The following is a 15,026-nucleotide window of genomic DNA, read 5'->3' on the forward strand; positions in this document are numbered from 1 at the left end:
GAGGTCGACTCTAAAAGGTACTTTTAATTCCCTCTGATCAAATACTGGAAGCCGCCTTATCTCCCAGTGATCGAAAGAGGACTACGCTTTTGCTGGGCCGAGCAAAGCGACTGTTGAACCCGGAGGAAGAGACGAAGGAGCTTCTTCCCCGTGCCGCTGCAGCCTGCGGACTACTGCGTTCGTCAAGACGCGTCCAGAAAGCCACCTTACTCGGAGCGCTCCGGACCAGCCCGAGGCACCTCAAAGTAACGGGTTCTCCCCTTTTATTTCTGTCTCACCAACAGGGTGTTTAGAAGTGCCTGGGCAGACGTTAGAACTTTGTAGGCGCAGATTAATGCTTTTATTCCACGACGAAGTTGGAATTATTTTGCTGAATGTTTTTCTTTGTATGTGCATGCATTTTACAATTGATTTTGCTGTGTTGATTTGTGATTCATCAATAACCCCGCCGTGGGTCACTGCTTCAGTTCCTTTCATGTTCTTCCCTGCTTTCCCCCCTCTCTCTTTTCGCTTCTTCTTATCAGTTTAATCTCTTTGTCCGAGCCCAATTCGCGGGTTTTGCTTAAACTCCCAGTTAGCCGCGCCCTCTCGAAGCGAGGCATTATCTCATCAGCGTAAGCGTGGTTACGTCATTAGGACCTCCCCTCATACGTCATTGTAGCAGCCATCTTGGGAGGGTGACGTGTATCTGGACTGTAGGGAGCTTAGCTGAACTAGCTTTCGTAAGACATCAAAGCGTCCAGTGAGATTCCCGAAGCTGTTCTGTCTGTCAATGCTGATACGTCAAATGCCGGTGTTTTGAGGGCGGTGTTAAACAACTGTGAGTTAAGTTAAGATCTGCTAACCGCTCATTTTAATCCATTGTTTATTTTTGGTTTTGTTCTTTTATTTCCACATATATATTTTGCATGTTTTAGTTTTAGTAGTGAGTAAGAATTCCAAAGTTGTTGAATCAGAGAATTACTGTAACAGGGAATTGCTTTTGGTTCAATAAAACCAACGACTGCGGAATAGACATTGTTTTGTGTTCAATCTAATTCACAGTTGCGTGGCTATTCAGAATTCAGAGCTAACCTCCTTTGGAGTTAACATCTGATATTAATACAGAGACATATCATTGGATGGTGATAAGGAATAAGGATTTAAACTCTAATTGCAGTTACATTGGGGTTCTCACAGCTGCTGGATAAACCTCGTCGGTTAACAGTCCGACCTGATCATTTATTCCAGCATAAATGAGTTCATAACAGCAAATTAACTAATGCAGTAGTGGTATAAATTCTTACAAGCTTATAGCTAACATCACCACCATTTGAACTATATTGTGTTATAGCGGAATTTTGAGTTGAATTATTTATTATTTAAATTATAATACCAAATTATAATTAATAATAATAATAATAAGCATATTCAACCAGCTTCTGGCATAACCCTCTGCTCCTATTTCAGGATGCGCTCCAGCACGTAATGAAGTGGAGGGATATTTCAGCTGGTTATACTCAGTGTCTGTAGTGCAAGCGGGTCTCTTTATAATGTTTATCATCACTTATATTAGAGCCCAAATAAGCGACTTCACTTTCAGAAAAAAAGCCCAAAAATCCTCAACCTGCGACTCATGAAATTTACAAGCGACTTTAGAAAAAAGAAGCCCAAAGTCAGATGAAATAAGCGGACTTGGCAACAGTGAGTGCGGGTCTGTTTTGCTACAGTCTCTAGCATTCTTGGAACTATGGAAAGCGGCGAGAGTAAAAGAAACACAGTCCAGAGAGCGCTGTGGAGAAAAAAACATTAGGGAATGGTGTGTGTGTGTGTGTTTTGACGCGCGACTAACATGCGGCAAAAAAATTGTCGCCGTTATGGTCTAACAAAGTTAACTTGGTAATAACGTGTTAAAAATGACAGTCCTAGTGTGTGTGTGTGTATATATATATATATATATATATATATATATATATATATATATTACAAAATTGTGTATTAAACTCGTTGAGTGAGCTGTAACATATTTATGCTGTCAAAGCACCCTCTGATGGACCGATCAAAGACAAGAGTAGACCTTGTTGTTAGGGTAGCCTCATCGTTTATTTCTTACAAAAACATAACTGCAGGTGACAAAAGACAGCAAATGGATCCATTCTTTAATCAACACTGTTGGAATGCACAGTTAAGTACAGTGTGTACACTAGCCCTTATCTACGCCAAAGCTATCGGTGGACCCTTTCTCAATGCTGTTTACAAACAAGTGATGCTATGTCGATGGTGATTGTTCAGTGTTGGATTCAATACAATTTTAATCAACTTTGAATTGATTAGACATTGGGACCTCTACAATTAACCCATTTTACTGACTTTTCTTCATTTGTTTTGTGTTTTACGTGTTTATTCAGTAGTAGTAGTGAGTTTCAAGTAGTATTAAACAGAATAACTGTTGTAACAGGGAATTGTTGCCAGGGATACAACATCAGCCCCTCATCCTGCTGCATCCCCAATTGACCTCCTTCTTAAAGAAAGTCAACATCAACAAGGCTGTAGGTCCAGATAGGATGTCAAGTGTAGCTAGAATCATGTGCCGCTGGGGTCTTTCTGAGCATCCTCAGCCTCTCCCTGTAGCTATCAATGCCCCCCCCCCCCCACACCTGCCTTAAGTCCTTCATCATTGTGGCTGTCCCAAAGAAAACAACCATCACCTGCCTCAACAGCTCCAGCTCCATCATAAAGTGCTTTTAAAGAATCCTCCTGAAACACATCAAGGACATGATCAATGCTGGCCTGGACAGCCTGCAGTTTGCATACAGGGAAAATTGCTCTACGAAGAATGCTATCTCACAAGCGCTTCACTCAGCTCTGACTCATCTGCAGCATCCCAACCTGGGTTTGTACTGCCCCCTCTGCCAGGACATCTCAGGTCTCCACTAAGTGTGGAGCCCATCCCCCCGGTCCTCACCCTCTGCTGGCTGGCGCCTTGGCCCGTTGGTGCATTGGTGGTGCTCGGTGCCTGGGTGGGTGCTTTGCGGGGCCTCTCCTCTTCTCTTGGGTGTGGGAGGCTGATTTCCTGTGTTCGCCCCTCTTGAGTACCTTTACTCTGAAATTCCCTTTGGACATCTGGGGTTTTGGTTCCCTTGACGTCTGCCGCGGTGCTCTGGGGGGCAGGTCTTTGACTCTTCACAACCACTATTGAGCATTTTTCTCATGGATAAACCTTACATACACAAGCACACTCTCACAAACCCTTACAGCTGCTTGGATCCCAGTACTTACAGACTCCATACAGAAAACCCCGATTATTATCTTCAGCTCCCTTTACACATGTTGTATTAATTAATACTGTGTATACCTCAATGATAGTACCAAGGCGTTAATTTATTGTATCTGTAAAACTTTATCGGCTGGTTGTGCTGTTCTTTTTACATCGGTCTTTGTTGGTTAAGAAGCAGACTGAGGATGTTGTATCACTCTCTCCCTTTTAACTTCTCCATTTTTCACCTTTTCTCTTTTTTCTCTTCTACATTCTTGTTTCAGTGTCCATATAACATGAAATATTCCCTGCATAAATTATAATAAAGCTAATTGCATGTATAAATCAAACGGAGCACTATGGCGAAAGCGATAATGCTCCACTTGTGAAAGCAAAATCTGTTGGGCTCTTGAATTCTTATTGCCACATTGCCAGACACTTTTTTTAATAGGACACTATTAAAAAAAAGAAGAAGAAAAAAAGAAACGCACATCCGCCCCACTGATCCTAAACATCGGAACGCAGCAGGGTTGTGTCTCAACCCTGCTCTCCTTCACCCATGACTGTTCTGCTATCCACGACACAAACACAGATGTGAAGTTTGCAGACAACACCACTGAGGTGGGTCTCATTTACAAGAATATTGAGACCCATTTTAAAGAGGAAGTCTGTAATCTCACACACGAGTCCAGAGAAGGGCCAGACACATTGTCACCGAACCCACCCACCAGGGCAATTCAATTATTGACCCACTTCCATCAGGTAAATGTTTCATGAACATTAAATCCAAAACTAACAGATTCAAAAACAGCTTCTTTCCAAAAAGATGTGAGGGCTATTTCCCCCTTGAGAAGATTGTGGTCTGTTACAATAACACTACTGTTGGTGCCTATTTGCACACTCTAATTTCTGAGGAATGTCTGATTGCACAGTTCTGTATATGAAGGTTTAAGATTACACAGAATTTAGAGCGGGCACGAACGTACCACCGAAGGAGCTTGAAGGGATTAATTCCCGAATCTACACCGTAATTGATATTGTTCAAAAGAGACTCATATCAGACTTTTGGAATTCAGTATAAGTCTTAGCAGACCCTAAAGACTATTTTGCATGCTGGTAGCTCACACTTGAGCAACCTGCAGTTAATATGCTGCTGTTTTTAAAGACATGGAGGCTCTTCCCCCTAGGTGCATTCTAAGTCAGATGCAAATCAGTGACTCACCTGTCACTGTCCTAGGTTGTTAGAAGCTATTGCTTGGTGTGAGTTGAGAATTTGATCAGCTGAATTATGACGAGACTGCTGATGTAATCTTTTTGAAATATGTTGGAGGACCAAGCTCTAAACACTGGGAGGTTGAAAGTGCAATTTTCCCCTCTGTTTAGTGATGGCTTTAAAGCATGTGACACTTGTTAAAAGAGAAAAGAACAGAACAAGGTGATAAATTAAATGTATGCACAGCTACAGAGCACATTGGCACAGTATGTTTGTTAGTCACGGCTGGGTTTATGGGTCATGGGTTGTAGTCCTTTTTTCTTTCACCCCTTCCACTCCCTTCACTTTCTTAATTATCTGTCTTTCTTCATCCTATTCATCTGCTTCTTTCCTGTGGATCAGACAATCACAAGCACTTTATATGATGTCACCTGGGTCTATGTATTTCTATTTCTATAGGGACATGCACTTTCCAGCTTCAGCTTCTCACTTACACCTATGGTGAAGCTAAGGTTTGTGACATGGAATGTGCATGGAGCTGACACCAGAAAGAAAAAGTTGAAGATTTTTAACCAGCTTAAAAGATTAAAGGCAGATGTCCTATTGCAAGAAATGCATAAGTCAGCTATAACTGTAAATTATCTTAACTCACTTGAGTTCCCTAATGTGTTTGCTGCCTGCTATAACTCTAGACAAAGAGGAGTAGCAATTTTAATTCACAGAAATGTTAGTTTTACAATATTAGACAAAATTATAGATTCTGTAAGTAGATTCATAATAATACAAATATCTATTCATAACCAAAGGTTATGTATTATCAGTATAAATGTTGATGACCCCTCCCCTGGGCTGCCACCTTATCGTTGTGGAGGAGTTTGAGTGCCCCAATGACCTTAGGATCTATGCTGTCAGGGGCTTCATGCCCCTAGTAGGGTCGCCCAAGGCAGACAGGTCCTAGGTGAGGGACCAGACAAAGAGCAGCCTAAAGACCCTTTATAATGAATGAAACAAATGGACGCAATGCTCCCTTGCCCAGATGCGGGTCACTGGGACCCCAGTCTGGAGCCAGGTCTGGACGTGGGGCACCCTGGCGAGCGCCTGGTGGCCGGGCTTTCACCCATGGAGACCGGCCAGGCACAGCCCAAAGAGAAGACATGGGTCCCCCTTCCAATAGGCTCACCAACTGTCGGAGGGGCCAAAGGCGTCAGGTGCATTGTGTGATGGGTGGAAACTGAGGGCAGGGACCTTGGCGTTCTGATCCTCAGCTGAAGAAGCTGGCTCTTGGGACATGGAATGTCACCTCTCTGGTGGGGAAGGAGCCTCAGCTGGTGCAAGGTTGAGAAGTTCCGGCTAGAGATAGTCGGACTTACCTTGACGCATGGCTCTGGCTCTGCAACCAGTCTCATTGAGAAGGGTAGGGCATTCTTCCACTCTGGAGTTGCCCCTGGTTAGAGGCGCCAAGCTGGGGTGGGCATACTTGTTGCCCCTCATCTTTGTCCCTGCACGTTGGGGTTCACCCCGGTGAACGAAACGGTGACCTTCCCCCGCACACGTGTGGGTGGGATGGATTCTGACTGTTGTTTGTGCTTATGCGCCAAAAAGCAGTTCGGATGACCCACCATTTTTGGAGTCCTATGAGGGGGTACTGGAGAGTGCCCTTCCTGGGGACTCCCTCGTTTTGCTGGGGGACTTTAATGCTCACGTGGGCAATGACAGTGGGACCTGCAGGGGCATGGGAGGAGCTGCCCACCTGATCTGAACCCGAGCGGTGTTCTGTTGTTGGACTTCTGTGCTCTTCATGGATTGTCCATAATGTTCAAGCATAAGGGTGTCCACATGTGCTCTTGGCACCAGGACACCCTAGGCCGTAGTTCAATGATCGACTTTGTTGTTGTTTCACCTGACCTGCGGCCGCATGTCTTGGACACTCGCGTGAAGAGAGGGGCGGAGCTCTCCACCGACCACTACCTGGTGGTGAGTTGGCTCCAATGGTGGAGGAGGAAGCCGGTTAGACCTGGCAGGCCCAAACATATTGTTTGCTGGGAACGACTGGCAGAGTTCCCCATGAGATGGAGCTTTAACTGCCACCTCCGGGAGAGCTCTGAACATGTTCCGAGGGAGGTGGGGGACATTGAGTCTGAATGGACCACGTTCCGTGTGTAACCCATGTTAAAACCTGACATAGGTAGGATTAAACAAAGTTGATTAAAAGTCTGTAGACAGAAATAACGTCCCTGCCCCTTTAAGAAACCAGCATCACAGACGCTTCGTCTGGGTGACACTGCAGTGCACAGACTTGAGAGAGAGAGAGCAGAGGAAGAGTCGGAGGAAAAGAGCGGTGATTAATTAACAGAAAAAGTTAATATTATAGTTGAAAAAACATAATTTACCTGGTCGGGAACGGACGGGGATTTTATGAGAACCAAATTACATCGGTTTTGGTGAGTTTTGTATTTATTTTTCTGCATTTTTACCGTGTTGTACTTTTTTTCTTTTGGCGGTGAGCTAACGTTAAAAACGTAGCTATCGGCGAAGAAACGCTCCGCCATAAACTGTTATCCGATTATTATATTGGGTTTAGGAAAGAAGAATGTATTTGTACAATCTGAGGATTTAAAAAGAGTTTTATTGTGTTGTGGCCTGTTACGCAGGTCGGGTTTTTTTTGTTCGGTTGGAAGCTCGGTCGGAGCGAAGATTGGTCTGCGGTGTGCGGTGTGCACGTTCACAGACGGGATTCTAGATGGCGAGCCAGACCTAGACCTTCAATTCATCTTTTCCATCGCATCAAGGAGAGACTCTCTTGCGTGTGGTAATTGCTGCCGGAGCGGTAGGAATATCAGGAACCAGTTCAAATCGAATTGAAGAGAACTGAGAACTGTTTCAATTAATATTTTGTTTTTGGACTGAATCAACTGAGACTTTTTGTTGAACTGAGCATCTGAACTTACATTGAGACTTGAATTTGAATTTAAAGTGCCATACTTTGATTTTCATATGTTTGTGTCTCTGAATGTGATTTGAAAGATTGTGGTCCGTTTTGATTTACTTGTGTTTGAAGGTATTTACCTACCTGAAAAAGAATGGATAACGAGTTAACTCAGGAAGAAAAACAGGAATTTTAAAATAGATGCAACCTAGGAAAAAAGAGATTGGTCTAATTAACTCAAATTAGTCCGCCTAAAATAACCTAGGAGAACCGAGATTGGTCTAATTAAATTAGATTAGTCTTATTAAAACAAACTAGGTAAACTAAAGAGTAAAAAGAAGAGTGGTATACTTTTTTCCCCTTCACTCTTTTTCCCATTTATATTTACCTCATTATTAAGAATCTGCAGGGTATTTTTAAGTTCATGTGTTGTATTTTATGTGTGTGTTCTGCATTCAGTAAACTGCCGGCCTTTTCCATAGAAAGAAGCGGTCTCTGGTGTTATTTTTCTTGCTCCCCACTCCTTAGAGCCTAGAACTGGTCCAGTAACTGCCTCTACTTTCGAGGCAGCTAGTCAGATCTGTGGCCGCAAGGTTATCAGTGCATTTCACGTTGGCAACCCTCAAACGCACTGGTGGACACCAGAGGTGAGGGAAGCTGTGAAGCTTCACAGCAGGGGAGCTATGGGACTCCCCTGCTGATCGGAAGCAGCTGATAGGTACGGCAGTCCAAGCGGCAGATGACTCGGCTGGTCGCTGAGGCAAAAACTCGGGCATGGGAAGAGTTTGGAGAGACCATGGAGAAAGACTTCCGTGCGGCTTCGAGGCGATTCTGGTCCGCCATCCAGCATCTCAGGAGGGGGAAGCAGTGCAGTACCAACACTGTTTATAGTGGGGGTGGTGTGCTGCTGACCTTGACCTCGGAACATCGTGTGTCAAGGGCAGAACATTCTCCTCAATCCAACTAACACATCTTCATTTGAGGAAGGAGTCCTCAAAGCCTTGTGTCGGGTTCTTCCATCTCTGGTGCTGAGGTCACCGAGGTGTCAAAAGCTCCATGCTTCGGTGGTGGAATGGTTAACGCGCACGACCTATGAACGAAGGCCTTAATCCTTAACGCGGCCGACCTGGGTTCGACTCCGACCTGTGGTCATTTGCCGCATGTCTCCCCCCCTCTCTTGTACCCCCTTTCTTGTCAGCCCACTGTACGAAAAACAAGCCACTAGTGCTGTAAAAACCACAAACAAAGCTCCATGGTGGCAAGGCCCCGGAGGTGGATGAGATTCGCCCTGGGTACCTTAAGGCTCAAGATGTTGTGGAGCTGTGTTGCTTAATGTGACTCTGTTGCTTGGACATCAGGGATATCAGGGGCAGTTCCCCTGGATTGGCAGACAGGGGTGGTGGTCCCCCTAATGGGGAAAGGGGGACCGGAGGGTGTGTTCCAACTACAGAGGAATCACTCTGTTAAAAGCCTCCCTGGTAAGGTCTATTCCGGGCTTCTGGAGGGGAGGGTCCGTCGGATAGTTGAACCTCGGATTCAGGAAGAGCAGTGTGGTTTTTGTCCTGGTTGTAAAACACTGGATCAGCTCTACACCCTGAGAAGGATCCTGGAGGGTACGTGGGACTTTGCCAAACCAATCTATATGTGATTTGTGGACCTGGAGAAGGCATTCAACCGTGTCTCTCGGGGGATCCTGTGGGAGAAACTCTGGGAGTATGGAGTACCAGGCCCTTTAGATTAGATTAGATTAGATTAGATTCAACTTTATTGTCATTACATAGGTACAGGTACAAGGCAACGAAATGTAGTTTAGGTCTAACCAGAAGTGCAATAGAAGCAAGTGCAGGATAAACAATGGTTTCATATGTACAGGACATGGGTTTTTACTGAATATATATAGAGATGTATACTATTATAGACAGAATTTTACTGATATATTTGTCCTATGAATATGATATATAGGTAACTAGTATTGTGAACTAAATTTACAGCTGGATATGTACCGAATATGTACCGAATATAATATACAGGTGGATATCACTATGAATAGTAGCCCTTTAATAATAGCCCTTTAATAAGGGCTGTTAGGTCCCTGTATGACCGGTGTCAGAGCTTGTTCTGCATTGCTGGCAGTAAATTGGAGTCGTTTGCGGTGAGAGTTGGACTCCACCATAATCGGCGATTATGTTCATAACTTTTATGAACAGAATTTCTAGGCGCAGTCAAGGTGTTGAGGGGATCCGTTTTGGTGGCCTTAGGATCACGTCTCTGCTTTTTGCAGATGGCATGGTCCTGTTGGTTTCATCAGGTCGTGATCTACAACTCTCACTGGAGCAGTTCGCAGCCGAGTGTGAAGTGGCCGGGATGAGGATCAGTGCCTCCAAATCCGAGACCATGGTCTTGAGCCGGAAGAGGGTAGAGTACCTTCTTCGGGTTGGGGAGGATGTGCTACCTCTAGTGGAGGAGTTTAAATCTCTTGGGGTCTTGTTCAAAGATGGAACAGGAGATTGAGCGCTGCGTCTGCAGTGAAGCAGGTGCTGTACTGGTCTGTTGTGGTCAAGAGAGAGAGAGTCAAAAGGCAAAGCTCTCGATTTACCGGTCGATCTCCGTTCCTACCCTCATCTATGGTCATGAGCTTTGGGTCATGACCAAAAGAATGAGATCCAGAATACAAGCAACCAAAATGAGTTTTATCTGTAGCGTGTCTGGGATCTCCCTTAGAGATAGGGTGAGTAGCTCAGTGATCCGGGGAGGACTCAGAGTAGAGCCACTGCTCCTCCACGTCGAGAGGAGCCAGTTAAGGTGGCTTGGGCATGTGGTTAGGATGCCTCCTGGACGCCTCCCTGGTGAGGTGTTCCGGGTATGTCCCACCGGGAGGCGACCCAGAAGAAGACCGGCACGCCGGAGGGACTATGTTTCTCGACTGGCCTGGGAATGCCTTGGGATTCCCTCGGAGGAACTGATACAAGTGGCTGGGGAGAGTAAAGTCTGGGCCTCCCTACTGAAGCTGCTACCCCGCGACCCGACCCCGGATAAGCGGAAGAAGATGAATGGATGGATGTTGATGACCCCTCATTCTTCCACAAACTTTTCCATGCACTTTCAAAACACCTGGATTACTCTGTATTTATTGAGGGCGACCTCAACTTTTATGGAGGACCAAGTCTTCCATATTTAAAAATAAATACAGAAATAAATAAATGCTCAATAAATAAATAAGCATACAATTAATTGCCACCAAATTAATAAATGTAGGTAGAAATTAAATTATACAGTGAGACATAAATTTATATATCTCTTTTATTTGGCTTCATTATTTATTCGCCTTTGTAATAATTACCTTATTTATTTATTGTCCGTTATAATCTTCAACTTTATTTATTAATTACTTATTTTTTAAGTATTTATTTATGTGCATGTTATAATATTTTTGTCTGTTTTATTCTTCCTTGGTATTTTTTTACCCTATATATTTCTGTGATGCTATTTATTTCTGCCTGTCGTTTTTACATTTCTGTATGCATTTCTGCCTCATTATGCAAATGAGGAGGGCTGTGTCTTAAGGGCTCAACTTCTGCCCATTGGTTGGTTAGCATTTTACTGCATTGTTCAAATCTACATGGCTTTTCTCCGCACTAAGGCATTGTTTAGTAATGTCAAACTCAGTAGGCAGACGTTCTATATATATATATATATATATATATATATATATATATATATATATATATACTTTTTTTATTGATTGAAGAAAAACACGTTTTTTGTTGAGTACTGAATTGTCCCATGAACTCTGAATGCACCACAGCTGAACGTAGTTGCTTCTTCCTGGCTGCTCAGAGCTAGCGTGTTCTTCAGGCACAAGATGTGGGAATTCAGTGCTGTAACCTGTTAAGCAAGACAACAAAGTTTTTTGTTGAAACATAATCCTGGTGAGTGCTTTTTTTAGATGTAAACAGTTTATCAATGTTCACGGTTAGACTCTGAGCTGAGGAAATCCTCAGGATTGAGTGAAGGTGATGTGTGATGTTTTGATTAGCTTTATTAAAGAGAAAAGTTGTTTTTCTCCCTTTAACAATCCAACACACCTGAAATCGGTTGTCTAAGAGGCGCAGCGCGCTAATTGCGCCCTGCAATTACTGTGCGCAGTTGTCAGCAGAGGCCATCTGCCCCATAGACATAATATAAGAGTAGAACCCGCATTGACTGTCGCTGCGCAGGAATTACGGCCGGCATCTTAGGGCGGTCGACTTGCTACCCTAACCTGCTGATTCAAGCTGAACACACTAATGATGCCTCAGCACTGTGCAGCTCATTTTTGTTTAAATCGAGGGACTATTTACGTCAGGGCTCGAGGGATAACTTTTCACAAGTAAGATGAACAGATATCGTTTATATTTTTGATTAGAATGTGATTTTTCTAAAATTAGGCAGAGAGATACAGGTCTACACGTCCAAGTCTTTGTGACTTAGTCTCTCCAAAACCGCATCTGCTCCGTGAAGGCATCAGAGCTTTGTTAGACATTAGTGAATAAACAGCATATATATATATATATATATATATATATATATATATATATATATATATATATATATATATATATATATAGAGAGAGAGAGAGAGAGAGAGAGAGAGAGAGAGAGAGTGTTCATTTTGGGCAAAAACAGATAACTCCGTTTTTATAAATTAAAAAAACATACTTTTTGTTATTTAGTTAAGGTGATACCAGTCAAACTAACCTACCTGATGAATTTGATCAGGTAAGAGCGACAGAACAAAATAATGGCATCTCAAAAATACACCTTCATTAAAAGGACCCCCCCCCCCCACACACACACACACACACACACACACACACACACACTTACATTTTAATTTATTTGGCTAAAAACAGAGTTTTTCTCCCTAAAACACACACCTGCACAGCGGGCTTTAGAAGAAAAAAACGCTACAGAGCGGAGTCAGGATGCAGTGGCTCAGTGAGAAGATCAGTGAAATACATGTGACTCGCTATTTGTCCTACTGTACTTTGTATTTTATTCATAATCATTTTTAATTTTCTCCCGTTCTAATACAATGACTCGGGTCGCGGTGGAGCGGTGCTGATCTCCACAATTTGAAGCATTCAGTTCGTATTGATGATCAAATTAGTATTTTTAAGCACAGTAGGTATTTGTAAAAAAAGAAAAAAAAAACAAAACGTTTATACAGTACTTTTATTTGTTAAACAAATACTTAGGCCTGTAAAAAGGTTGTTCTTTGGTTTCAATGTACTATGGAGCAGGCTATTTCATTGTATAATAATTGTAAAGAAAATAAAGGTTACTACTTAATGGACTTCGCCTACCACGGGTTCTTTTTGGATATATATATATATATATATATATATATATATATATATATATATATATATATATATATATATATATATATATACAGTGTGCGATTTGAAAAACAACCAGAGGGGGGGATCATTTCCTCGAAAAATCACATAATGTTGATAGGTAACTCGAGATTATTTGCAGATTAATTGTATGTTTTATCCTTTTATTTCTGAAAATGTAATAGCCTGTTTGGGCATTTTAATATGCAATTTTGCAATAAATGACACTAATAAAATACATGCTTGTACAAAAAATATTTTTATTTTGTTATTTTTCAAGCACTTTTGAGAATTGGAATGACAACATCCTAGTGACAAATGTTAAACTCTGGACTATAATGGCTAAATGACTAATCATTCATAAATTTGTAAATAAATACCATGCTGATATATTTTTTTGCTTCTTAAACAAAGATAGACATGGTATTAGGCATTAATAAAAAATTTACATTTCAATAGTCATAAGTTTTATTGTTCATTTCTTCACTCTCTCACACATCTAATTCTGAGCTTTCACACCAACAACAATAATTTCTTTGAATATTTTTGCTTGCTGTTTATATCCATATTCATAGAGTTTAAGCCTGGAAAAAGGTTTTAAATTTCCAGGTCATTCCAGTCTTTCACTTTGCTTGCAACTGGGCAGGAGCTTAATACCCTGAATGAGACTGTTTAGCAACTGTTTAGTAACTCCAGGTCCTTCGTTTGGCAACGTGATTCAGCCTTAGTTTGTCAAATACAGAGAAAACAAATTAATAAGCATTAAAGTGCGGTTTATGGGTTGGGTTTCTGCAATTTTATCAACGTGTAAAAGCTCATCTTCAGAACCAATGTCTGATAAAATGGTGATCTGCACCATGTAATCTACTTTCAGCAGTTATCACCGGTTATTGCACCGTAAACTGCAGAGTTGCTCTGTCTGCATTTACTACCGTCGGCTCCTATGGCGGAGGGATATTTCAGCTGGATACAAAGTGTCTAAGGCAGATCTCTTAATAACCGCTGTTTCGTCACTTATTTTAGAGCCCAAATAAGCGATTTAACTTTCAGAAACCTGCCCAAAAAAACCCGCAACCCGTGACTCATGAAATTTAGAAGCGCTTTTAGAAAAAAGAAGCCCAAAGTCGCATGAAATGAACACCCTGTGTAACAGTCAGCGCGGGTCTGTTTTGCTACAGTCTCTAGCTCTAGCTCGGAAAGCGCCGAGGGTAAAAGAAACCTCAGTCGGGAGAGCGCGGCGGGGAAAAGCATTAATGAACGGTGTGTGTGTTTTGACGCGCGATTAACGGCGACAACAAAAAAATGTCGGCGTTGTGGTCTTAAGCGTTAAAACTGACAGCCCTAATTTATATACATTTTAAATTCAGACCAGAGGGGGAGAGGACTGTATCCCCCCCAGGGATAAAACATGAATGACCAGAGGGGGGACGTCACAAGCAGAGGGGGGGTAAATCCCCCCCATCCCCCCCGGCAAATCGCACACTGTATATATATATATATATATATATATATATATATATATATATATATATATATATATATATATATATATAAAATACTATTTTTACAGCGTTGAGCTGTAAGTTGTTCTCCCTGCACCAGGTCACCAGATGGTCACCCTCACAACCGTAGGCGGACTCGTCACCACCAGAGATAAATCCCATGAGAGTAGTGTCGTGCGCAAATTTCAGATGCTTGAAAACCATTGTTTTCCAACAGTAGGAAGGTGCTGCCGCCTCCACACCACACAGAGAGACAGCTGGTCAGAATGCTCTCTATGGTACTTCTGTAGAAGGTTGTGAGGATGGGCGGGGGCAGTTGGGCTCTCCTCATCCTCCGCAGGAAGTACAAGCGCTTCTGTGCCCTCCTCACCAGATGTGGTGTTCACAGAGCAGGTGAGGTTTTCTGTGATGTGCACCCTGAGGAATTTGGTGCTGCTAACCACCTCCACAGCTGAGCTGTTGATGAGTTTGTGTCATCTGCGAACTTCATGATGTGATTGGGGGTGAACATGGGGGTGCAGTCGTGTGTCATCAGAGTAAACAACAGGGGGCTGCGGACGCAGCCCTAAGGGGAGCCCGTGCTGAGGGTGATGACATCAGAGGTGGTCTGTCAGACCCGGACTGACAGTGGTCAGGAGGTGAGGAAGTGTTGAGGGGTGTGCTGAAGCCAAGATGTTCCAGTTTTTCCACCAGATGCTGTGGGATGAGGGTGTTGAACGCTAAAGTCCAGGAACATGCTCAAAGGGGGCGCGGCGTAGGTGGGCTTGGA

General features: G+C 42.9%; 1 protein-coding gene and 1 long non-coding RNA gene across 2 annotated transcripts in view; one reads left to right on the forward strand and one right to left on the reverse strand.

Moving 5' to 3' along the window:
- Positions 1–15,026, reverse strand: part of LOC110367009 (multiple epidermal growth factor-like domains protein 10) — a 161,334-nt gene that overhangs the window by 101,051 nt on the left and 45,257 nt on the right. The window lies entirely within an intron of this gene.
- On the forward strand, positions 6,805–7,859 carry LOC118561470. Its single transcript, XR_004930072.1, has 2 exons — positions 6,805–6,889; positions 7,100–7,859. It is a non-coding gene; the product is annotated as an uncharacterized LOC118561470 (long non-coding RNA).

This window comes from Fundulus heteroclitus, unplaced genomic scaffold, assembly GCF_011125445.2.
Source record: "Fundulus heteroclitus isolate FHET01 unplaced genomic scaffold, MU-UCD_Fhet_4.1 scaffold_64, whole genome shotgun sequence".
NCBI lineage: Eukaryota > Metazoa > Chordata > Actinopteri > Cyprinodontiformes > Fundulidae > Fundulus > Fundulus heteroclitus.